This window comes from Rhinopithecus bieti, unplaced genomic scaffold (genome assembly GCF_001698545.2).
Source record: "Rhinopithecus bieti isolate Rb0 unplaced genomic scaffold, ASM169854v2 scaffold_36959, whole genome shotgun sequence".
Lineage (NCBI taxonomy): Eukaryota > Metazoa > Chordata > Mammalia > Primates > Cercopithecidae > Rhinopithecus > Rhinopithecus bieti.
Genome location: NW_016816945.1, coordinates 1,162,017 through 1,184,962, shown reverse-complemented (window position 1 = coordinate 1,184,962; position 22,946 = coordinate 1,162,017). Strand labels below are relative to the sequence as shown.

Below are 22,946 nucleotides of genomic sequence, written 5' to 3'. Positions count from 1 at the left end.
TATCACAAGATTTCATTTGAACAAAGCTCTAAGAGGCAAACCTACGCTATGGTGATAGAAGTCAGGTCAGTGGATGCTTCTGGGTGGGAAGGACTGAAAGCGGGTATGAAGGGCCCCTGCAGTAATAAAAATGATCTATATCTTGATGCAGACACTGGACACACTGTACACTTAAGAGCCAAGCATTTCACTTGGTGTAAATTAAACAGACATTTTAAAAAATGTCTTGGGCACAGAGGCTCATGCCTGTAATCCCAGCACTTTCGGAGGCTAAGGCGGGTGGATCACCTGCGGCCAGGAGTTCGCGAACAGCCTGGCTAACACGGTGAAACCCATCTCTACTAAAAATACAAAAATTAGCTGGGAATGGTGGTGGGCGCCTGTAATCCCAGCTACATGGGAGGCTGAGGCACAAGAATCACTTGAACCTAGGAGCTGGAGGTTGCAGCAAGCTGAGATGGCACCACTGCACTCCAGCCCGGGTGACAGAGCAAGACTCGGTCTCAAACAAACAAACAAAAAAGCCCAGGCAAGGTGGCTCACACCTTTAATCCCAGCACTTTAGGAGGCCGAGGCGGGTGGATCACCCAAGGTCAGGAGTTCAAGACCAGCCTGGCCAACATGGCAAAACCCCATCTCTACTAAAAATACAAAAATTAGCCTGACATGGTGGTGGTGGTGCATACCTGTAATCACAGCTACTCGGCAGGCTGAGGCGGGAGAATCGCTTGAACCCGGGAGGCAGACGTTGCAGTGAGCCAAGATTGGCGCCATTGCACTCCAGCCTGGGCAACAGAGCAAGACTCCGTCTCAAAAAAAAAATTTGTTTTTAAAAAATAACAAAATAAAACTCAAATCTGGAGAAGAAAGGAAGAATGAAACATTGCATCCAGAGGAAATAAAGCCTTTGGAGTGTGACATCAAATCTGGAAATCTGAGCCATGAATTCAATTCCATAAAAATCGAGTTTTCCTGCATGGACGAAAACATAATAAAAAGCCAAAAGATATACGATAAACATACTCACAAACATTTGCATCACACTGCAGACAAGGCCTATTTTCCTATATAAAAAGTGACTACAAATAGGAGAACGGCAGAGGATATGGACAGTTCACAGAAAGTGAATCAATATAATGGTTCAAGCTTATTTATAAGAGACACAGAAACTGAAACTACTGTGAAATATCACCTGTCAGCTGCTGAACTGATAAAGACCCAAGAGTCTAGTAACACCCCATGTTGGTGCTGACGTGGGGAATTAGGCGCCCTCATTTGAGGCTAGTGACAGTCTGAAACGCTACAACCTCTGAAGCAAATTGGTAAGTCATTAAAATTGCAAAGGTCCTTATCCGTTGACCCAGTAATTCTGCTTCTAGGACTCTACATGTGGAAAACTATGTAGATATAAAATTATTCATGCAGCATCCTTTCCAATAGCAAAATATTATAAATGTCCAACCACAGGACTGGTTTAAAAAATGATAGCACAGCAGAGCTGGGCACATCTGTGGCTCCAGCTACTCAGGAGGCTTAATGGTGAGGATAGTTTGAGCTCAGGAGTTTGAGGCCAGCCTGGGCAACACAGTAAGACCCCAACTCTATAAATAAATAAAATGACAGCACAGCATACGGACATTCCACAGCATGGTGGAGTACTAGGCATCCATGCAAAAGAACGAGGCAGTTCTGGCCGGGCATGGTGGCTCACACCTGTAATCCCAGCACTTTGGGAGGCCAAGGCAGGTGGAACCCCATCTCTACTAAAAATACAAAAAAAATTAGCCGGGTGTGGTGGGACATGCCTGTAGTCCCAGCTACTCAGGAGGCTGAGGCAGGAGAATCGCTTGAACCTGGGAGGCAGAGGTTGTAGGGAGCTGAGACTGTGCCATTGCACTCCAGCCTGGGTGACACAGTGAGACTCCATCATAAAAAAAAAAAAAGAAAAAAAAGTATCTCAGATTTCCCCACAGACTTCCTTCCCTAATTTGGGATCTGTCCTGTTGAATGCTGTCAAGCCGGTGACTGCCACGATGCCTGGCACATTCTAGGAGCTCACCAAATGTTTGCTGGCAAAATGAATGAAAAGACAGTTTCACAGAGAAACTACAAAACCAAGGGCCCAAAACAGATCAAGATGAGAGAGCTCTGTGACAAGTGCCAGACAGTGATGACTGGGCAGACCAGACCGGGAACATAAGGCTTTGCAGTTAACATGGCAGGGCTGATCCAATGTCAAGATGGCTGCTGGGAAATCGGGCTCTACTACCAACAGCTGTTGACCCTGGGCAACTCCCCCAGGCCTGCCTTTCTCCAAATGTCAAACAAAAGAATATGATTAATCAATGGCTCAAGTCCATCTCTACTCTTAAACCATTTCAAATAGATAAAAGTGGAACTGTTCTGGTGGAAGGAAGGGTGGGAGGCCTAGAGCCTGGCTCATTTCACTATGCCTACCTCTCCCCATCCTCACCAGGGCCCTTCAGACATCCCATGGTTCTATGGAGCAAAGCCTGAAAACCAGTCTACTGAATGATAAGTCCCTCCCACATCTCACATTCTATGATTCTCTGCTGGACAAGGGGCCCATTTCCCTACCAATGAGTGTTCTTCCCAGGTGTCAAACATGAGGAAATAGAGTATGATCATTCTAAGAGCATGACAGAAGATGTTTCCAAGGGGGAAAAAAGAGAACAAATTCAGAATGCAGCCAAGGCCAGCAAACCCCATTAGGTCTTCAGTAGGAAGAAAAACAGTAAGAAGCCAAACAATAGAGCGTTTTAATTTCTCCAAATGGCCAGCCAATGTCAGGGGAAGGCCTTTTCTAGTCTCAGGGCAGTGATTCATGTCAGAGCAGCCCATGCTCTTCAATCAGATGAGAAGTGTGAAGTTGGTGGTGGCAGCACAAGGCACTGCACACTCTTGGCACTCCGTGAATTAATGAAGGAGACCATCAGTGTGGTGAGATGAGCCAGAGAAAAAGCTTTAGGAAAGGAAAAGGGGAAAGAGACGTTTCACAAGGTCAGATCCAGCTGCATGTCTATCTATCTCTGAACTCAAGGATATTCAGGCAGGGAAAACTGATCTCTGAAGGTCTATGTTGGTGGCTCCCAACTTTGGTACTGGAACTGCCACTGTTAAACACTTCCCTAATGAATAAACAGCTGTCAGAAACCTGCTCCATAGAACCTGTTAGCTCATGGACAGTCAAGAGGAAGTTAGGGAAGAGTGAAAAAAAGGGGCTGGGGTGATGCCACTGTTTCTTCTTCATTTGAAGCAGAAAGGCCAAACTTTGTTCATTCTATGTGTTTTGCTGCCTTGGTTCTGTTTCAAGGGCAGAGGTTAATTCATCTGACAAGTATTCCCCTATTCTGTGCCATGCCCTGGACTGTGTACCTGCTCCTACAAAGCTTAGAGTTCGTTAGAGATGATGATGCTACCCACCACTCCTCATTTGTCTGACAATTTCCTTTTAAACAGGAAAACGGGCCGGGCATGCTGGCTCATGCCCATAATCCCACACTTCGGGAGGCTGAGATAGGAGGATCACTTGAGGTCAGGAGTTTGAGACCAGCCTGGCCAACATGGTGAAACCCTGTCTTTACTGAAAATACAAAAATTAGCTGGGTGTGGTGGTAGGTGCCTGTAATCCCAGCTACTCGGGAGGCTGAGGTGGAAGAATCGCTTGAACCCGGGAGGCAGAGCTTGCAGTGAGCTGAGATCCGGCCACTGCACTCCAGCCTGGGCGACAGAGTGAGACTCTGTCCCAAAAAAAAAAAAAAAGGAAAAAAGGTTCTTATAGGTAAATACTTAAGTTAACTTTACAGACAGGGAAACAGGTAAGGCCAGCTGGAAGACTAAAAGGTGAGTCAGCAGTAGAAAAACCAGATTTCAGACTTTCTCTCTGAGAAAACGTGGTTACCGAACTCAGACAGGCTCTTTCAAGTCAGTTCAATAACTACGAGAAAATAATCTGTGTTCTTTAGGCTCAGCATGAAATTTGGAACAAAAGTGGCAGTGGTAGTAGTAATGGCAAATGGATGTGAATCATGTGACAGACACTATGTAAAGAGCTTTAAAGTTAGTCCTCATGGCAGGGCGCGGTGGTTCATGCCTGTTAATCCCAGCACTTTGGGAGGCCGAGGCTGGCGGATTATGAGGTCAGGAGTTTGAGACCTGCCTGGGCAACGTGTTGAAACCCCTGTCTACACTAAAATACAAAAAATTAGCCATGCGTGGTGGCACACGCTTGTAGTCTCAGCTACTCTGGAGGCTGAGGCAGGAGAATCGCTTGATCCTGGGAGGCGGAGGTTGCAATGACTCAAGATCATACCACTGCACTCCAGCCCAGGTGACAGTGTGAGACTCAGTCTCAAACAAACAAACAAAAAAAGTTAGTCTTCACGATAATCCATGAAGGTTTTAATATTATCACAAGTTTACAGGTGAGGAAACTGAAGTACCAGGGAGGTCAAGGCATTTGTTTAGAGTTACACAGCTAGAAAATGGCAGTGCCAACACTCTCCACTGCTGCCCCCTAATAAGGTCACACGTGTCCCACTCTGTCCAGCAAGGCAACTAACTGCTTCTCTCTGAATGAAGCCCTGGCAGAAACATACATGCTCTAGGTTAAAGGGTACGTGAAATGGGTTGCCACACATCCCTGCAGAGTCCCTCAGATGTTGAATTACAGGTTATTTTAGGGCCAGCCCATCCAGTTTGTTCAACAGGGAATGTCAAGTTTGGTCATGTGCCTAGTGAAAGCCTGTCTGGATGCGCTTGCCCAGTTATGGGCCTCCTGGGACTTCGATGAAAACTGGTTAGTCAAAATCAATCCCCTGGCCAGGCACAGTGGCCGACACCTGTAATCCCAGCACTTTGTGAGGCCGAGGCAGGCAGATTGCTTGAGCACAGGAGTTCGAGACCAGCCTGGGCAACACAGTGAAACCCCACCTCTATAAAAAATACAATTAGCCAGGTGTGGTGGCACACATCTGCAGTACCAGCTACAGGAGCCTGAGGTGGGAGGATTGCTTGAGCCTGGGAGGTTGAGACTGCAGTGAGCTGTGAATGTGACACTGCACTCCAGCCTGGGCAACAGAGAGAGACCTTGTCTCAAAAAAAAAAAAGTTGGGCCAGGCGCAGCGGCTCACTCCTGCAATCCCAGCATTTTGGGAGGCCGAGGGGGGTGGATCACGAGGTCAGGAGATCGAGACCATCCTGGCGAACATGGTGAAACCCCATCTCTACTAAAAATACAAAAAATTAGCTGGGCATGGTGATGGGCACCCGTAGTCCCAGCTACTCGGGAGGCTGAGGCAGGAGAATGGTGTGAACCCGGGAGGCGGAGCTTGCAGTGAGCTGAGATTGCACCACTGCACTCCAGTCTGGGTGACAGAGCGAGACTGTCTCAAAAAAGAAAAAAAAAAAAAGTCAATCTCCTGAGGCCCACTAGCAATTAAACACTTCAGAATGAAAAGGAACTAAAGGCAGACAAATGTCACATGCAAATGTCACATGCAAATGTTCTTATATTGGCTTTGAGTCTCTAGAACTTCATTCTAGAATCAGATACCAGTTCTCAACTGATCTATAAGCAGTAATGTGTGGAAAGATCTGCTGTAAAGACAAAAAAGTGGTGGGTACAGTGGCTCATGCCTGTAATCCCAGCACTTTAGGAGACCGAGGCGGGCAGATCACTTGAGGTCAGGAGTTCGAGACCAGCTTGGCCAACATGGCGAAACCCATCTCTACTAAAAATACAAAAATTAGCTGGACATGGTTGCTCACACCTATAGTCCCAACTGCTCAGGAGGCTGAGGCAGGAGAATCGCCGGAACCTGAAATCGCACCACCGCACTCCGGCCTGGGTGACAGAGCAAGACTCCATCTCAAAAAAAGAAAAAGAAAAGCTCCTCTGGACTTGAAAATAAAGTAAGGCTTCTTCTGAACAATACTTAAATTAATCGAGTTGAGGAGAAAGAGGCCAGACTACAGAACAAGGCTCTTTGTGGTCTCAGACTTCCCATCTATGTAATGGGAAGACTTTCTGAAGATCTGTCAAATTAAGAGTGTAGAGCACCATCCACTCCATGCCTGGAACTGTACCCCACACGGAAGCATGCACCTAGTAAACAAAAGACAGTCTTTTCTCACCGAGCTCTTACAGATTTAGAGACCAGGTAAAGGACTTCAGGGGAATGGCAAAGTGATCATGCCTCCAGAGGAGGAGGGTTCTGAGATAGGTGGAGCAGCAAGGGAAGTTCTCTTAGATGAAGAGAGGCTTGGCTGGACACGAAAAGGCAGGTCAGATTTAGAAAGGCAAGAGTGGAGGTGGCATAGAGGCGTACCACGAAATTGCCAATGTGATGAGAGAGGGAACTGACAACAATTAAATCAACACTAGCTGGGGAACAGGTTCTTGCTAAGTGATTTACAACCCTTCTCATTTTAATTCTCAGGGTAATTCACTTAAAAAATGAGGAATTAGAGACACTGAGAGATGAGTGATTTACCTATGGCCAAAACAAGAAGTCTGTGAGCCCCCCTGCCTGGCTGAAGGAAAAGACCTGGAAGGGAAAGGAGCAGACGAGGCTAGGGAAGGGAGAATGAGGTTCAGAAATGGTCCTGGATGCCAGGTGTGTTGGGTCCCGCCAGCAGAAGACACAATGGTCATGTCAAATGACAAGTCTCATGCTGATAAGCATTTGACGCTACTGATCACTCCCTTCTCCCTGAAATCCTGTCTTCCCTCAAATGCCAGGATGCCATGCTCTCTGCCTGCCCTCCTACGCCACTGTCTGCGCTTTCTCAGTCTCCTTTGCTTGTTCCTCTCCTTCTGCTTCAACACTGTGTGCCCCAGGCCTGGTACCTCTTCTCCTCCCCATCTATGCTATTTTGCCTCTTTGGTGGATCATCCAGTATCACAGCTGTGCATACCATCCACATAGCCCAACCTCTCCCCAGAACCCCCAGCACAGATGTCCAAACTGTCTACCTGACATCTCCACATTACTGTGGAGATGACTAGCAAGCAGCTCAAACTTAATATGATAAAAACTGATCTTCTGCTTCCTTCCTTTCCCCAACTGGCTCACCCTGCCGTCTACATCATCTAGTTCTTGCCAGCACTATCTTTAAGATGGCCTCAGGCTAAAAACCTAAGTCACCCTTAACAACATACTCTCCCTTACATCTATCGGCAAATCCTACTGGATTCCGACCTTCAGAATGAATCTAGAATCCATAAGCAACTTCTCACTAGCTCCATCACTACCCCCCAGCTCCACGCCAGCACCACCTGCCACTGAGAGTGCTAACAAAGCTGCTCCCACAATGCTCTGCTGACACCCCATCTCAGCAACAACCAGGATGATCCTTTTACAGTCTAAGTCAGACAGTAGCACCCCTCTGCTCAACGTCCTCCAACAGTTCTCTTACTCATAGTAAAAGCCAAAGTGCCTACCACAGCCTCATAGTCCACAGGCCCTGTAAGAGATGCATGCCCCTTCTCTCTCACACGTGCACCCTGCTGGCCATTACCCTTGGAACTCTTCTCCCCATCATTACCTCAGTTCCAGCTGCACAGGCCTCTTTACTGATCCTTGAACACAACATGCATCCACCCCAGGGCCTTCGCCCGTGCTATTCACTTTGCCAGGAAGGCTCTTTCTCCAGACAGCCGCATGGCTCAGTCCCTCACCTCTTTAGGTCTTGGCTCAAATATCATCTTCTCATTGAGGCCTTCTTTGACCACTTTACTTAAAATTCTACACCCCCTCCCCGGCCGGGCACAGTTGGCTCACGCCTGTAATCCCAGCACTTTGGGAGGCAGAAGTGGGCGGATCACAAGGTCAGGAGATCGAGACCACCCTGGCTAACACGGTGAAACCCAGTCTCTACCAAAAATACAAAAAATTAGCTGGGCGTGGTGGCGGCCCTGTAGTCCCAGTTACTCGGGAGGCTGAGGCAGGAGAATGGCGTGAACCCAGGAGGTGGAGCTTTCAGTGAGCTGAGATCGCGCCACTGCACTCCAGCCTGGACAACACAGCGAGACTCTGTCTCAAAACAAAAAACAAAAAAACAAAAAAAAACACACCTCTTTGCTCTTTTTCCCTTCAAAGTACTTATTACCTATTACCTACATACTGTAAAATATACTTCCATTGTCTATTTTTTCTCCCCCTATAAATTCCATAATGTAAATGGGGTAAGGATTTTGTCCATTTTGTTCACTATCATATTCCTAACTCCTAAGCTGGTACCTGGCAAACAGGTGTTCAATAAATAGCTGAATGATCAGTGCTCAACTCTCTTCTTGGGCAAATTTCATGTTTTGTAAACCAGCCTCTGCTAGAGCAGCTTCTCAATGTTCCATTCACTGGGTTATGCAGGATCAGAGATACATCTGCTCTGATTGTCAAGCTATTCTGACTATACTGAAATTGAACATGCCAGACCCCCAGCCCATTTACAGCCAATAAATGGAAGGTAAGTGAATAAATTATGAGAGAGAGAAGAAAGGGCAAGGGTAGAAGATCAGGTGGCAACATCTCCAGTGGGAGAAATGTTCAATGAAGCCAAGCCACTGTCACCTGCTCCCACAGGTATCAGCTCAGAGTGACAGAGCTGCAGAAGGTGGGGTGGCTCTGGCACAGGATATGATAATAAGTACCAGGTCTTTGCCTCCAGGCCCACATGCCTTCTTTGTTCCTCTAACAGCCAACTCTTCACTATCTCTACCCTTGCTGATCCTTCTGTTGTATTATCCTCTCCTAACTGCTCCAATTTATCCTTCAAATCTCAGCTTAGATGACCTCACTTCAAAGACACCTTCTCTTCCAGCGTGATACCTCTGACGCTTAAAAAAACAAACAAACAAACAAAAAAAAACCTTTCCTGCATGTACTATCTTTTTTTGTTGTTGTTAGAGACAGACAGTGTTGCTCTATCACCCAGGCTAGAGTGCAGTGGTATGATCATAGCTCATTGCAGCATCAAACTACTGGGCACAAGCAATCCTCCTGCTTCAGCCTCCTGAGTAGCTGAGACTACTGGCATGTGCCATGCCCAGCTAATCTTTTCAAGTTTTTTGTGGAGTCTCGCTAAATTATCCAGGCTGGTCTTGAACTCCTGGCCTCAAGTAATCCTCCCACCTCAGCCTCCCAAGTAGCTGGGATTACAGGCATGAACCACTGCACCTGGCCATGCATATACAATCTTAAGAAGGTATTTCTCTGTCACATCCTCCAGTATTCTTATTCATACATTTCCTGAGCATCTTCCGTGTACCAGAAACATTTCTACATGTTGGGAATGCAGCAGTGAAAGAAACAGACATCCTTCCCTACACGGAGTTTACATCCTAATGGGGGAAAGAGACGGTATGCAAGATAAATGAGTAAAATACATAACATCTTAGATAGTGATGAACACTATCAAGGCAAAAAAGAGGAGGGAAGGAGGATAGGGAGGGGAGAGGTGAGGAAGGGAAGTTAAAATTTAACTAGGGTGGCCATAGAAGGCCTCCTTGAGAAGGTGACAGGTGACACTGTCTGGGGAAGAGGCTGCCAAACAAAAGAGATCGCCAATGCAAAGGTGAGTATGTGCCTGGCATGTCTGAGGAACAGCAAGGAAGTGAATGTGGCTGAGTGAGCAATGAGGAAATAGTGGGTCAGGAAGTCACAGGAGAATGCAGGGGGCCTTATGAGCAAGCATGAGGTCTTTGGCTTTTACTGAGTGAGCTGGAGCCACTGGAGGGTTTTGAGCAGAGCAGTCCTGACATATATTTTAACGGGCTCTGGCTGCTATGCCTTTTGTTTCCCTCATGGCTTATTGGTTTTTCTAATCATTGCTTTTTTTCTCTACTTCTTTGTCTCTCTCTCCCGCTAGAATGAAGTAAGCAACCTGAGGGCTTATCCGAAGCCTGAAGCCATATCTGGCCTGTTGACCTATCAGCATAGGCCGGCATCAGGCATTAGCAGGCCTCGATAAATACCGAATGAATGCTGGACTTAGGAAGTCTCTGTCCTCAGTGTCCCAGCAGCCAGCCACCCAACACTCAGGGATCAGGCAATGAAGACCACCACAGCAGCAGACCCAAGGCCGGCTCTACTGAAATTGTGTTATTCCACTCGCAATATGCTTAAGATCCTAAATGTAAGGAGCGTGTGGTAAAGAGTATCTGCCAACCAAGTCTATTCTGCTACAGAACTCAGTTACTGAAATGCCGAAAATGAACAATGAAGGTTCAGTTTTAAAGCTTTTGAGACTCGATTTTCTTTTTTTTATATATATATTTTTAATTATACTTTAAGTTCTAGGGTACATGTGCACAACGTGTAGGTTTGTTACATATGTATACTTGTGCCGTGTTGGTGTGCTGCACCCATCAACTCGTCAGCACCCATCAACTCGTCATTTACATCAGGTACAAACCTACCACCTTCCAGCTCCGAGTCCACAGGGCAGACTGTGGTAACTGGTGGTAACCTGGGGGATCAGTGACCAAGGCATCCCAGTAACTGATGAACTCTGGGCCTTGTGGGGTCAACCCAGAGTTAGGCCACACTCATACCATAACTAGGAGAGGCCTCCCTTCCTGACAGAGGTCAGAAGTCAAGTCCACGGCTAAAGACCCAGACGGCATGAGACGTAGGAGTGTAGAACCATAGACAAGTCCTCCCTCAGCTCCACTATATAAGAGGAGACAATCTAAACACAAGGAGTGGGTAGGTGAAGGCAGCCATAGCAGGTAGGACAGGGGCTCTCCCAGGCTCTACAAAGCAAACAGGCACAACTGCAGCACAACTGTAAAATGGGAACTGCAGTGTTACATGCCTGAGGGGTTTGTGAGGCTAAAACAAGTCAATACACACCTAGCCCTTAGCAGTGCCCAGCCCACAAGATGCCTGATAAATGTTAGCCACTATTACTACTACTGAGAGAGAGTTTACCACTTCCCTGCTCAGTACCAGATTCCCAGGCCTCTGGAAGCCCTGAAACACTCTGGCGGCTGTCTGGTGGTAGCAACTATAGTTTGAAAGTAGTCTCAGCACTGATCAGATTTCTCCCTGTCTCTATGAGGTGACATGAGGATGGACAAGAGATAATCTAGAAAGTGCTTTGAACCCCTTAGGAGTTAAGGAATCCTAACAATTCAATACAATATTCATTCATTCACTCATTGAACATCTGCTGAGCACCAACTATGTACCAGACGTCTCACTGGGTGCTGGAGACACAGTTAAGGCAGGTCTTCATCAAGGATTAAGAGCTATTTACTGGCAGGGCGTGGTGGCTCACACCTGTAATCCCAGCACTTTGGGAGGCCAAGGCAGGCGGGTCACTTGAGGTCAGGAGTTCGAGCCCAGCCTGGCCAACATGGTGAAACCGTGCCTCCACTAAAAATACAAAAATTAGCCAAACATGGTGGCAGGCGCCTGTAATCCTAGCTACTCTGGAGGCTAAGGCAAGAGAATCTTTTGAACCCGGGAGGTGGAGGTTGCAGTGAGCTGAGATCGCGCCATTGCACTCCAGCATGGAAGAAAAAGCGAGACTCTGTCTCAAAAAAAAAAGAAAAAAAAGAGCTATTTACTTGGAAGAGAGCCAAGTAAACAATCACAACCCACTGTGACCCTTGCCACAGGACATCAAGGAGGGGCATCTAGCTCAGACTTAGGGGCGATGATCAGATGGGAAGAACCAAGTAGCACTGCAGCTAGGCAGGTAAGGTTGGGGGAGCAGGAAATGGTGTTCAGGCAGAGGGAATAGCACAAAGCAAAGACAGAGAGTTGGAAGGCCAGGTGTGGTGGCTCACGCCTATAATCCCAGCACTTTGGGAGGCCCAGGCGGAAGGACTGCTTGAGGCCAGGGGTTTGAGACCAGCCTGAGCAACATAGCAAGACTCCGTCTCTACAAAAAATAAAAACAATTTGCCAGGCACAGTGGCACTCACCTGTAGTCCTAGCTACTTGGGAGGCTGAGGCGGGAGGGTCGTTCAAGCCCACAAGTTGGAGCCTGCAGTGAGCTACGATAGCTCCACTGTACTACAGTCTGGGTAACAAACCAAGATCCTTCCTCAAAAACAGAAAAAAGAGTTGGGGCTTGCAGAAGTAGCAAGCAGCTGAGGTTGACGGGAGCTTGGGAAAAGGTGAGTACGGAGTAGGAGAGATGATGAAAGAGAGCTAGGCAAGGGTCAGAGTCCAAAGGGCCTTGAATGTCACGTTATGGAATGTGAGTTTTAGCCTGAGGGCAATTAGGAGCCACTGATGATTTTTCAAGCAGAATTTTCTTTAAGGATTCCCCAACTGCTTTGCTGACATTTTTTCTCAGGAGTATTTGTTCCTCTCTATGTGAAGAGATAAAGAACAGAAAAATCACTTCTGGGCTGTGATAATATCAACAATCTCTTTTAGACAAAAGACCTGTCGAGAAAAAGAAATGTCTGCAAGGTACAAATGTCCCCTCAACTTTCAGAAACACAGCAAAGTGTAAAACCCAAGCCGTGTTTGCTTATTGTCAGCACGTCAGGCTTTGGTGCCAGACATGGGAAGTTCCTGGGAAGTGGGCAGTTAAGAAACGCAAGAGTTTCAGAGAATAACCAGAAAAAGATGCAAGTCCAAGCTCAAAGTCAGAAGGACCAACAAATTGAACTTGTTCTGAACTACTTTTAGGAAGTGAAACAAGAAGGGTGGAAGAAGTCCTGAGTACATTAAGGTCTCTGTTTGCAGAAGGAAGTAACGCTCCAGAAGCCAAGGTTGGCAGACTTCCTCAGACACAGGCCCCCCAGCAGGCATCAGTCAGCCTCAAGTCAAAGCACCCAAAAATCACAGGCCCTGCACAAATTTTCCCATCTAACCCTCACACAAAGCAGGGGTAGGGGAGTCAGAGAGGGTGGCCAGTATGATTTTAGAGCTGAGGTAAAGGAGGGCCAGCCTATGTAAACCGTCCAGGTCAGGTCACACTGCCAGGAAGCTGCTGAACTGCTGAGCTGGGGTTGAACCCAGGGCTGACTGACTGGGAGTCGAGTGATCTTTCCTGCATACCTCTGGGCTCTTGAAGCAGCTCAGGGGGAAGCGTCCACTGACCCACACTCAACAGATGATCTCCACACAACCTCTGAGGGATCTGACTCTTTGAGAACTACTGAAGCTGCTCCTCATGACAGTTTCTAAGAGGTCGGAGGACACTGGTGGGCTCAACTCCGAACAGAAAACCACATGCTCTGAGCTCTGCTCATGTTCCCACCCTCTGTGACAAGTTGCTTCATCTCAAATCCTCCCTTGGAAGGATGGGAGTAAGGTGACAATATTAAGTTTCTGTGAATTCAATGGAACTAGGACAACAGATCATAGAGCTAAAAAAAAAAAAACGGTATTACACTAATATTTATATACAGCTTTCTTCAGAAGCATGTGGAAGCCCTCACAGGTTCATTCACAGGTTCATACCCCCAGGAATAGACAGGAAGGCAGCAGGTCTTTCTCATGTTGATGTCAGGGAAACTGAGGCAGAATTGAAGCAAGTGAATATCCACAATGGAATGAGGCTCAGATTCATACAGCCTAGTCCTCCAGTCACCAAACCATCACACCACCTCCCAAGTAAGATGTGCTCAGCTCTGGCGAGAAGCCATGGGGCCTGTACATTTCTCAGAAAGGCAAAGATTCTTCCTCTGGGTACCTTCTTCCAGAACCTAGGACCAAAAGATCCCCTAGAGGTCATGTGTTCCTCTCTTTTTAGACCAAAAGGAATGCAGCTTAACCACTCTGAAGAGAAGTTCTGGATAGTCTTCAAATAGCTTTCACGGATAGCCTGTTTTGTGTCTCACTGTTCCCCAAAGTCAGGAAAATCTTAGACTCTTGCCCTGAGAGGTATCACTAATAGCAACAGCCTACAGGATTATTTTATCCTAAAGAAAGTGAATCAAACGACCCTTATGAAGATCAGACAAAAAACAATAAGGCTACATCTTAACATAAATTCAAATAAATACAACGGCAGCTAAAACTTTTTTTTTTTTTTTTTTTTTTTTTTTTTTTTTTGAGATGGAGTCTCACTCTGTGGCCCAGGCTGGAGTGCAGTGGCACGATCTTGGCTCACTACAACCTCCGCCTCCCGGGTTCAAGCGATTTCCTGCCTCAACCTTCCAAGTAGCTGGGATTACAGGCGTGCGCCACCACACCCAGCTAATTTTTGTATTTTTAGTTGAGACGGTTTCACCATGTTGGTCAGGCTGGTCTTGAACTCCTGACCTCATAATCCACCTGCCTCGGCCTCCCAAAGTGCTGGGATTACAGGCATGAGCCACTGCGCCCGGCTAAAAGTCTTAAATATCCCCTACACCCCAACCTTACTCCAGTCTTTCCTTTGTCTCTGTACTTTGCAGGTCCCTGAGAGCCTGGGCAGGAAACCTGGCCTTGCCTCTACCACCCGAATGACCTTACATGTGTGATTTAACCTCTCTGTGCCTCAATGTCCTCATCAATAAAACAGGGATATTTAATCCCCACAAAGGTTGGTGTGAAGTTTGAATGTGTCATTGTAAGGAAAGTGCTTAGCACAGTGCCGGGTACACAGAAGGGGCTCGATAGCCACTAGCAAGCATCTCCCTCGTTATTTTGTAGCATTATCACCGGTGTCCCCATTCAGTCAACATGTTGTCTTAGAGGATCCAACAGACAAGACCAAGCCCGTGCCTAGCCGCGGGCGGGCGGCACGGGACTGTTTTCTAATTTTTCTTTCTTTCTTTCCTTTTTTTCAACCTTGGCAAAGAGATAACGCCCGGAACAACTAGGAGGCATCAGGATGGCCATGGGTGTGAGCCTGAAAGAGGAAACTAGAGCCCGAAGAGTTTTCCCTCCGGCCAGAGAGGAATTCCTCGGGGCCTAAGTCTAAGAGTCTCTCTGGGCGGGAGCCCCAGGAGGGGCTGCGGATCTGGGGCGGCGGAGAAACAGGCCGGCGGCCAAATGGGAGCGAATGAATGAACGAACCCTCAGCCTTTCCTCCTCCTCTGGCCGGGGACGCCGCTCGCGCCTCTGCAGCGCCGCGTCCTCTTCATGACCTCTGACCCCGCAAACCCCTCACCTAGGTCCCCTGACTCCCCGCCCCACTTCTTCTCCTGGCTCGCCCGGGTCCCCGCTTCCTCACCCGCAGGTCCCAGCAGCTCCCAGCGCCACGGCTCGGTTCGGCTTGGCACCAAAACGTCCGCGGCTTCCACCTCTCGCTCTCCCGGTGCGTCCCGGCTGCCGGCGGCTCGGAGCCCCGCGGCTGTCACCTGCCGGGCGGAAGTGAGCTGCCCGCGCGCGGGTACTTCCGGTGGACGCAAGGCCTGAAGGCGGGGTCAAGGGTACAACCCTGGCGGGGGTGGTGGCCGTGGGGCGGGGCAAGAAAAGGGGCAGAGCCCAACAGTATTAACCCCTCGGCAGCCGCGGCGCTGCTATGCTGCAGTCTCCCGCAGAGCCCTTGGGAAACCAGCCCGCTAGTTAATTCAGCGTGAGGGGGCCGGGCAAGATCGTAGGGACTTCTTCTGTGTAAAGACGGCAAGTCTGAGGTTCTAAGAGGGGCAGGGTTTTGCGTCACTCTTTTTTTTTTTTTTTTTGGTTTGAAACAGGGTCTTGCTCTGTTGCCCAAGCTAGAGTGCAGTGACTTGAAGATCTGGGCTCACTGCAACCTCCGCCACCCGGGCTCAGGTGATCCTCTCACCTCAGCCTCCCAAGCAGCTGGGAGCACAGGCGCACAGCAGTACGCCCGGCTAATTATTTATTATTTACTTATTTATTTATTTTTTGTAGAGAGAGGCTGTCTCACTATATTGCTCAGGCTGGCCTCGAAATCATGCGCCCAAGAGATCCTCCCACCTCGGCCTCCCAAAGTGCTGGGATTACAGGCATGAGCCACTGCACCCGGCCACTTTTTTTTTTTTTTTTTCAGAGAGGGGTCTCTGTCTCTGCAGCTCTAGTTTGAACCCTTCCATTCTTAAGATGAGTGACCTTGAGCCAGACACAGTGGCTCATACCTGTAGTCCCAGCTATTCGGGAGGCTGAGGCAAGAGAATGGCTTGAGCCGGGGAGGTTGAGGTTACAGTGAACTATAATTGCAGCACTGCACTCCAGCCTGGGCGACAGATCCAGACCCTGTCTCAAAAAAAGAAGAAAAAAAAAAAACCATCTGCAATCTCACTGACCTAAGACAATCAACTTTTAATATTTCTGTGAATATTCTTCCAGACAGATCATTTTTTTGTTTGTTTGTTTGTTTTGAGACAGGGTCTCCCTCTGTTGCCTGGACTTGAGTGCAGTGTCGTGATCTTGGTTCACTGCAACCTCTGCCTCCCAGGTTCAAGAGATTCTCCTGCCTGGGCCTCCCAAGTAGTTGGGATTACAAGCATGCGCCACCATGCCCGGCTAATTTTTGTATTTTTAGTAGGAGGGGTGGTTCACCATGTTGGCCAGGCTGGTCTTGAACTCCTGACCTCAAGTAATCTGCCCACCTTGGCTTCCCAAAGTGCTGGGATTATAGGCGTGAGCCTCTGTGCCCAGCCTCAATTGATATTTTTTAACTCACCAAAATATTGGTAAAAGTTTCCCAAAATAGTAAATACATTTCTACTTGGCACTTTCCAATATCTGCATCGTATTCCATTATATGGATGGTACTGCTAATCTCAAAAACAGTCCCCTAAGGTTATCAATCTTTTTTAATATTATCAAAAACTTGTTAATAAATAAGCTTGGCCGGGCGCAGTGGCTCAAGCCTGTAATCCCAGCACTTTGGGAGGCCGAGACGGGCGGATCACGAGGTCAGGAGATTGAGACCATCCTGACTAACACGGTGAAACCCCGTCTCTACTAAAAAATACAAAAAACTAGCCGGGCGAGGTGGCGGGCGCCTGTAGTCCCAGCTACTCGGGAGGCTGAGGCAGGAGAATGGCGTAAACCCGGGAGGCGGAGCTTGCAGTGAGCTGAGATCCGGCCACTGCACTCCAGCCTGGGCGACAGAGACTCCGTCTCAAAACAATAAAAAATAAAAAAATAAATAAAATAAATAAATAAGCTTGCACAGCTAAGTCTGTATGTCCTATCTAATATAGATTTATATTTAACATAATTTTATATGCTTAATCAGCCTCAAAGGCTTTAAAAGTTGTTATTTTGAAATAATTATAGACTTATAGGAAATTGCAAAATTAGTACCAAAATTGAGTCCCATGTACCCTTCACCCAGCTTCCCACAATGGTGACATTTTATATATCTGTAGTATAATAGCAAAACCAGGAAATTGGCATTGGTAAAATACCATTATCTAAATTACAAACCTTATTCCATTTTTATTTTTTTATTTATTTTATTTTATTTTACTTTATTTGAGATGTAGTCTCGCTCTGTCGCCCAGGCTGGAGTGCAGGTGGTGCGATCTCGGCTCACTGCAAGCTACCTCCCAGGTTCACGCCACTTTTCCTGCTAATGAAGAGGATGGGAGGCAGGCTTGCAGTGGAGCCGAGATCGCGCCACTTGCACTTCTAGCCTGGGTGACAGAGTAAGGACTACGTCTTCAGAAAAAAAGGAAAAAAAAAAAAAAAAGAAAGTAAGGAACAAATGGAATTTTTTTTATTTTTTATTTTTTGGATTCAACAACGGAATTTCTTTTCTCACAGTGCTGGAGACTGGAAGTCTAAGATCAAGGTATTGGCAGGGTTCCTTTCCTCCGAGGCCTTTCTCCTTGGCTTGCAGATGGCCGCCCTCTTGCTATGTCCTCACACAATCTTTCCTCTGTGTGCCTGGAATAATTTTATATGTATGTATGTGCTATGCAGCATGTGTGATACACAAATCTCCGGAGGAACTGCCTTTCTCTGATGATAGACATTGGTAAATGCCACCCACCTCAGTGGAAAACAAAATTTCACTGAGAATGTAACATGGGAAGAGAAAAATTATCCAACAAAACAAACTAACAGACCTAAAGGTATCAAGCTGGAGAGCTTATGTACAAGTGGCAAGTTAGTGGTTGAAGGAGTCAGAGCTTTCAGATTTCCAAGGAGAGAGAGGTCACAGCACTGGGTGACTCAGGAAGGACTTCCTGGGGAAGATGGCATTTGCGCTGTCTTGCCGAATAAGAACAGAGTTGCATAGGCTGAGAGAGAAGGAAAGGGTAATACAGGGGGAAGAACTGTGTCGAGGCAGGAAAACCTCACAGGCCCCCCCGTGCAAGGGAGCCAGGTGTCTAGCCCTGCAGAAAGCATTTTCCAAGCCCCTGGTTTGAGCCAGGCCCTGGGCTAGGTGCTGGATAGTCAGATGGGTGAGGCTAAGGCCCTGCCCTTGCTGAGCCTACAGTTTGCGGGGAGAGGGGGTAACAGAGGAGCAAGTCACAAGTGTGACTGATTCTGTGACAGGGGGACATACTGGGAGGCTATGGGAGTCCAGAGCTAAAACTGAAGTTCCTTTGGGTTGGAGGGACTAGGGGACGCCTGGACAAGTAGAGGGGGTTTTGTTGTTGTTGTTGTTGTTGGTGAGCCGGGGTCTCAGTCCGTCCCCCAGGCTGGAGTGGAGTGGCAGCAATCTCGGCTCACTGCAATGTCTGCCTCCCAGGCTGAAACAATTCTCTTGCCTCAGCCTCCTGAGTCGCTGGGATTACAGGCACCTGCCACCACACCCAGCTAATTTTTGTATTTTTAGTGGAGATGGGGTTCTACCATGTTGACCAGGCTAGTCTCAAATTCCTGACTTCAGGTCATCCGCCCGCCTCGGCCTCCCAAAAAGCTGGGATTATAGGCATGAGCTACCATGCCCGGCTTTTTTTGAGACAGAGTCTCACTTTGTCACTCAGGCTGGAGTGCAGTTCTGCAAACTTGGTTCACTGCAACTTCTGCCTCCCATGGTCAAGCAATCCTCCTGCCTCACCCTCCTGAGTAGCTGGGACTGCAGTTGCACACCACCATGCCTGGCTAATTTTTGTATTTGTAGTAGAGATGGGGTTTTGCCACATTGGCCAGGCTGGTCTCAAACTCCTGACCTCAAGCAATCCACCTCCAAAGTGCTGGGATTACAGGCATGAGCCCACACACACACGGCCAAGTACAGTGTATTTAATCAGGAACTGCAGAACAACAGTGAATGTTTATGGAACATGTAGCATGCCAGGGAGTGTGCAGAAAATCTCATTTCCTCCTGACATCAGCCCCATGAGGAAGGGGTTGTTTTAGCTCCATTTCATCTTGGGGGGAACTTAAACCCTGAGAACTTAAATCAAATAGCATGTGAGTGACAGGGCTGAGGGCCTGGTCCCAGACCCCCAGCTCTCATGAGTTTCACTCATTCACCTAACAATTGTCACTGCCACCTGAGCCAGGCACACTGGGAATGCAACAGTGAACAGGATATGGCACAGTGCCCCCCTGGGGGCTCACTGTTGAGTATGGGAGAAAGACAAATGAAGGGACAATTATAACTCAGAGTGGTAGGAAGTACCAGGGAGGCACAGGGGATGCAGGCACCAAATTCAGCCTGGGAAAGTCAGGGAAGGCTTCCTGGAGGAAGTGACACCCAACCTGAACTGTGAAGGGTGAGACTATTACTAATACTTAACCATTAACTAGGCACTGCGTGAAGCGCTTCTGCATATTAACTCATTAAACTTTCCCAACAATTCCATGACAGTTCCATGACTGCCTCCAAGTGGAGATCAGGAAAAGACCAGTGGGCAGAACTGATTTCTCGCCTACTTCCATGAGGACCTAGACCTGCTCTCCTGCAGTATGGTCTGGCAGGAGAGCTAAAAGTATACTAGTAAGAGCAAGTACAGTTCAGTATCAAAGGCTTGATAATTACAGCTTGCAGAGGTGGGTGACAGAAGCAGGGAAGGGAGCCTCTAAGGAAACTTCTCTTTCTGCCCCCATCACTAAACCCACCTAGCCACACTGCCTGAGTCATCCACACCATCAAATGCTGACAGCTGCAACTGGAACAGCCACACCTGGAGCATGTGTGGGTGCCCCTGCCCTCTGAGACCCCAGGCCCAGGAGGAGCTCCTTGCCCTAGGATGGGGGGAGTAGAGCCAATGGTAGCCAAGCCCACCTGGAGAGAGAAAGAGAGGGCACTCATTTCCTCCCAAGAAATACACACTTGCTGACAATAATACTACCTCCTGGCTAGTTTTAATTTTTATTTGTTTATTTATTTTTTTTGAGACGGAGTCTCACTCTTTTTGCCTAATCTGCCTACCACACGCAACTAATTTTTGTATTTTTAGTAGAGATGGGGTTTCACCATGTTGGCCAGGCTAGTCTCGAACTCCTGACCTTAAATGATCTGCCCGCCTTTGCCTCCCAAAGTGCTGGGATTACAGACGTGAGCCACCACACCCAGCCTATTTTTATTTATTTTAGAGGTGAGGTCTCACTATGTTGCCCAGGCTGGTCTCAAACTTCTGGCCTCAAGCAATCCTCCTACTTTGGCCTCCAAAGTTCTGGGATTACAGGTTTGTGCCTCTGTGCCCAGCCAGGACATTTTAAAACTTTTCCCCAAGCCCCAGATTTTTTATACCCTGCCCGATTTGAGCTGGCTGGTGGAGACAGGGCTGTCTAGTCCTTTGTTTTTGAGACAGTTTCGATCTCGTCACTGCAAGCTCCACCTCCCAGGTTCAAGTGATTCTCTTGCCTCAGCCTCCCGAGTAGCTGGGATTAAAGGCCCATGCTACCATGCCCAGCTAATTTTGTTTGTTGTTTTTATTTTTGTTTTGAGACAGAGTCTCGCTTTTGTTGTTCAGGCTGGAGTGCAGTAGCACGGTCTTGGCTCACTGCAACCTCCACCTCCTGGGTTCAAGCCATTCTGCTGCCTCAGCCTCCCAAGTAGCTGGGATTACAGGTGCCCGCCACCATGCCTGGCTAATTTTTGTATTTTAGTAGAGACAGGGTTTCATCATGTTGGCCAGGTTGGTCTCGAACTCCTGACCTCAGTTGATCTGCCTGCCTGGGCCTCCCAAAGTGCTGGGATTACAGGCGTGAGCCACCGCACCTGGCCAGTCCAGTTCTTTGGGCCTCAGTTTCTCTTCTCTGAGACCTGTGCATCCACCATGTGCCAAGCATCGTTGTATGCCCTTGACATCCATCACTTCATTTAACTCTCACTGTTCTCAATAGGTAGATGCTAAGATAACCCCATTTTACAGATGAGGCCACTGAAGTCCTGAAATGTTGAGGGACTTTCCCAGGGTCCCGTAGCTGCAATGGGCTGAGTGGGGAGTCAAGGCTAGGGCTGATGACGGCAGGCCCCATGCTTTCTTCTCCACTCACCCTTACCTGCCTCATGAGGTTTCATCCAATGCCAGGAAGGTTGAGAGTTCGTGCGGTCTTGTGAAATGACCCACTGTGACCCCTACCACTGGCATTCTGTGACCCTCAGCAAGTCCCTTCCCCTTTCTGATGCTCAGAATCTCAGCAACGTCCTTCCCATCCTCCCTCCACAATGAATGGGTGCGTAAATACATGAACAAATTAAGTGTTCTTTCCCTCTGCACCCACTAGAGTGCACACTGGTGCCACTAACCGCCACTGTTCCCTTAAATGCCATTCTTGCACAGGGGCTGCTATGCCTTTCTATTCCCAGCCTTTCCACACTCTTCTTCCTCTGTGATTACTATTCCTCTACTCCAGTCTCTGTTTGCTTGCTGGTTTTTGTTGTTTCCATCCTGCAAATCTCTAAAAGTTGCCACAGAGCCTTTCTAAAAGGAACAAGGAGGTGGGTTTGTCTACAGCCTCAGGAACACCAGCCTCTACCTACTTGCTGAGGGCAGGCAGTTTCCCATCCCTCCTGCCCAGCCCAGGCTTGGCACAACCCCCAGGGCAGAGGGGCCTAGAGCTTGCCAGGGATCCCAGCCTTTGCCCCCAGCTCTCCTTGCTGCAGATGTCCTCAGTGCACCATCTCTGGTCTTCCCAGTAGCAAATTCCTGCTCAGCCCCTCCTAGCTGTACACCACAGGCTCCCTCTTGAAAAGCTCTGCTCTCTCAGGTACCCCTAGGCTGAACCAGCCTCCGCCAATGCATCGAAAAAGCCCGGGCTCTCAGCTGGGCGTGGTGGCTCACGCCTGTAATCCCACTGCTTTGGGAGGCCGAGGTGGGTGGATCACTTGAGGTAGGAGTTTGAGACCAGCCTGGCCAACATGGAGAAACTCCATCTCTACTAAAAACACAAAAATTAGCCAGGGATGGTGGCATGTGCGTGTAATCCCAACTACTGGGGGGAGCTGAGACAGGAGGATCACTTGAACCTGGGAGGCGGAGGTTGCAGTGAGCCAAGATCATGCCACTCTACTCCAGCCTGGGCAACAGACTCTTGTCTCAAAAAAAGAGAAAAGAAAAGAAAAAGCCCAGGCTCTCAACGCCACCTGGGCTCAGATCTTCAGCTATGGGACTTCAGTTTCCAGTCTGAAAAATGGGGCTTGCTGTGGTTTGAATGCATCCCCCAGGAAGCACATGTTGGCAGTCCCCACTGCAACAGTGTTAGGAGATGGGGCCTAACAGGAGGTGTTTGGGTCATGAAGTCTCTACTCTCATGAGTGGATTAATGCCAATCACGGAAGGGCTTGAGGCTGTGTGTTAGATCTCTTGCACTCTCTCTCACCCTCTCCCTTTCTACCGTGGGAAGATACAAGGAGGCCCCCACCAGATGCTGAGCAGATGTTGGCACCATGCCCTTGGACTTCTGGACTTCGAGAACTGTGAGCCAAATACATTTCTGTTTATTATAAATTACCGAGGTATTCTGTTAAAGCAGCACAAGACAGACTAACATAGGTTGGTTGTGCCTTCTTGCAAGGTTGCTATAGAGATTAAATTATAGAACTAATGTACAGTGGCTGGAACCTATAAGTCCCCGTTAAATGGGAGCTACTATTTGTATTAATTTTTAAAAGTAGAGGTTGGTGGGAGGTCTCACCATGTTGTTCAG

At 48.1% G+C, this 22,946-nt stretch overlaps 1 protein-coding gene and 1 long non-coding RNA gene across 2 annotated transcripts in view; one reads left to right on the top strand and one right to left on the bottom strand.

The window, feature by feature from the left end:
* AP1B1 (adaptor related protein complex 1 subunit beta 1) overlaps positions 1–15,487 on the bottom strand; it is a 62,001-nt gene extending 46,514 nt beyond the window's left edge. Inside the window, 1 exon segment of the mRNA XM_017855611.1 lies at positions 15,151–15,487. The gene's annotated coding sequence lies outside the window, so the exon portion shown is untranslated.
* LOC108517587 (uncharacterized) lies at positions 15,267–22,718 on the top strand. Its single transcript, XR_001882156.1, has 3 exons — positions 15,267–15,349; positions 17,658–17,685; positions 22,644–22,718. It is a non-coding gene; the product is annotated as an uncharacterized LOC108517587 (long non-coding RNA).
* Positions 22,719–22,946: the final 228 nt, after the last annotated feature.